Consider the following 3,530-nt stretch of genomic DNA (forward strand, 5'->3'; position numbering starts at 1 on the left):
CAACTGTTGTAATTTCTCTTCTAGTTCTTCTTGTTTCTTTTCTCGTTCTTCTTGTTTCTTTTGCTGTTCTTGAATAGCTGCCATCAAGTCTGCTATGCTGTAGTTTGATTTGCCGCTTCTCGTTTCCATTTTTTTTGTCCCACTCTCTGACACCAATTTGTTACGTTTCCTTTTGTTAATTTATTTTCCGTAACTTCGTTCCGACGAAACTTTAGCGACACAAGTCCTTACTTAATAAAACTGTTTTATTTTTTTCTGAATATAACTTTACCGATACACTTATTTTCAACAGTTGCTCTTTTACAAACGTTTTAACAACGAACGTTAACTTCAACAATACTTCCTGACTGCCGTTCAATTACTCACTACCTACACACATTATTCACTGTCACGTCACGCCGTGACCATCTTATAGATCCCAGACCACCCCAATCTAGTAAATGCTAAAGCACTCCCGAAGGAACTGGATAGTTCTAGAAAGCAGGTGGCGTGACACTAGTCACGTGACCTCGCTGACGCAACAGTATGTCTCATTGTTAGAGACCAAATGTTATATATAAATACATCTATTATCGCAAAGACAGCAGTTGCAAAACTTTATAAATGCATAGGGTCTATTTTTATTTTACTCCTGAAGTACATATGATTTCTCCACATGTAGTGAAGGAGTTGTGCCTTACAAAAGTATTCTCCCATAGCAATAATGTCATGTTTGATGAAATACAAATAATGTAAACAATTTGTTTAATGAATGTTTTTATTCAGAACACTAATAGTCAAATTTAACACTGTTATGTGTGAAGGAGGTCAAATGTCAACAAAATCTGAAAATAACATAAATATATTGGATTTCCTGATTGCATAAGTATTCAGCCTCCTAAGTCTGTACTTGGTGTAAGCACCTTTGGCAGCAATCACTGCTGTGAGTCGTTTTTAGGTCTCTGCCAGCTTTGCGCAATGGAATGGTGTAATGTTTGCCCATTCTTCCTGGCAAAATTTCTCTAATTCTGACAAGTTCATTGGGGATGGTTGATCAACTGCACTTTTCAAGTCCTGCTATAAATTTTTCATTGGATTCAAGTCAGGACTTTGACTGGGCCACTCCAGGACATTCGCTTTCTTCTTTTGAAACTACTCTAGTGTTGATTTGGCCTTGTGATTCGGCTCATTGTCCTGCTGAAATGTAAATTTTTGACCCAGTTTTAGATACTTGGCTAACTCAAACAGATTTTCCACTAGGATTTGCCTGTACTTTCCACCATACATCTTCCCCTCAATTCTGACAAGCTTCCCACTCCCTAATGATGAGAAGCACCTCTATAACATGATGCTGCCTCCATCGTGCTTGACAGTTAGGATGATGTTAACTGGGTGATGTGCTGTGTTTGGCTGGCTCCAGACATAATACTTTGAATTTAGACCAAAAAGAAAAGCTAACTTTTTATCTTGTCTGACCAAAAACAATCTGCCACATGTCTACAGTATCATTTACATGCTTTGTTGCCAACTCCATACGAGATTCAAGATCATTCTTTATCAGTAATAGCTTCTTTCTTGTCCCTCACCCATGCAGGCTAGCCTTGCATAGGGACTGATATATTGTCAATGTATGAACACTGACTTCCATCTTAGACATGGAACTTTGCAAATCTTTCAAAGTCACTGTTGGCTTCACAGTGGCATCCCTAACCATTTTCTCGCTTGTTCATCTGCATAGTTTGGAAGGGTGGCCTGATCTGGGTAGTGACTGGGTGGTATGAAGCACATTCCATTTCTTAATAATGGACTTCATCATACTCAAAGGGATAATCAACGACTTTGAAATTTTTTGTAACTTTCTCCTTATCTTTGCTGCTCTACCATTTTATCCCTAATTGTTCGGAAAGCTCCTTGGTCTTTATGCTTGTTTTTGTCATATCACTATGTAAGTTGTAGCTTAAACAGATTCACTTACTCTGAAATCATCTTAAACCACTTTGATTTCCCATAGACAGAGACCATTGCACTAATTTGTTACATTTCAAACTAATATTTTGCACCTGAACTGATTTAGGGTTATTGTAGCAAAAGGGTTGAATACTTATGCAATTGAAAATATTCTAATTTTTTTTAAATCTAACTTACTTATATAATATCAGCATTTTTTGTAGTTTTCTCAATTTGGAGTAGATTGTGTAGATTCTAAATATAAAGTTCCATTTGAAAGTTTCATCATTGCAAGCTCAGACAGCAACAAAATGATGAAACTTTGCAGTGGTGAATACTTTTATGTAGCACTGTATTTTAGCTATAACACAAACTGAAACATGAATCTATGTGAGACTTATTTTAATCAGCCTTATTCATAAAGTTCCAAATCAACAAAAAACAAGCTCTAGACAAAGATTTGTGAAAGGTAAAGATGTTATTTTCTACAATAGTAATGGTTTAACATAGTGTTACGACGGCGGAAGTCATGCAAAGCTGTGAGCATGCGCGCTGGAGTTTCTCGAAGGAGCATGAATTTTCCTGGCAACTCTAGTTTGTTCCAGCCACCCTCTTTTTTTAGCATATAAGCCAGGCAAATAAAGCCAGCGGAAAAAGGATAGAATTGCATAGATAGATAGATGTAGAGATAGATAAATGAGTCAAGAGAACAGTAGGCACTGCAAGTAAAGTGCGTGAATCGCTGTGAATTATAGCGTGTGTTTATTAAAGTAGTTAAGTTAAAGTGACTGTGGAAATTTTGTGTATTGCAAAGTTGTATGGAGAAAGAATAAACTAGTTTTATTTAAGAAAGGACTTGTATTGCTGAAGTTCCTCGGAAAAAAATTAACAGAAATTAACAAACGAACAGAGATGTAACAATAGTTATTGACACAAATCTTTTACAATCAAGTTATTGTATATCATTTAGAGGTTTAGGTCAGCATCCTTTTTCAGGGTAAATATATGTTATACAATACATTAATTATAGAAATGAAAACTATTGAATTAATGATAAATGTTTTACATATAAAATGCAAAAGTGTGCCATGCAAATTAAGTTTAAAAGTGAAACTATAATCATGTGGTACTGTATGTTAAATTTCTTAGTAACACTATCCACCTATAAAAAAGTACTGCATGGACCTTATTCGTCTCTGTGTGGAAAATATTGTATAAATTATGGTTATTACCATTGTAGACATGTGTCAAAATGCAAATTGTTAGAGAAATTTAACTCTGATAAGACTTTTAATAAAAATATTTTCATGTGAATGTTCCTTCCATGGATTTACCCTCAATTGTAGTCCAAATAGCCAGATTATTGTTGTGAAGTAATATAAATATTGTTGCGTCAGCGAGTCACGTGACTACAGTGACGCCACGTTTCTAGAACTATCCCGTATCTTGGCGAATGCTCTAGTATTTGCTAGATATAAGGTAGTTTGGTATATATAAGAGGGGACAACGTGACGCGAATGAAGATATTGTAAGGTGTGTATAGACAGTGAGTAATTGAACTGCAGTCAGTGAGCACGAGAGACGTTACAGCGTTTGTTTAGCGC

The sequence above is a fragment of the Limulus polyphemus genome, unplaced genomic scaffold, assembly GCF_000517525.1.
Source record: "Limulus polyphemus unplaced genomic scaffold, Limulus_polyphemus-2.1.2 Scaffold2626, whole genome shotgun sequence".
NCBI lineage: Eukaryota > Metazoa > Arthropoda > Merostomata > Xiphosura > Limulidae > Limulus > Limulus polyphemus.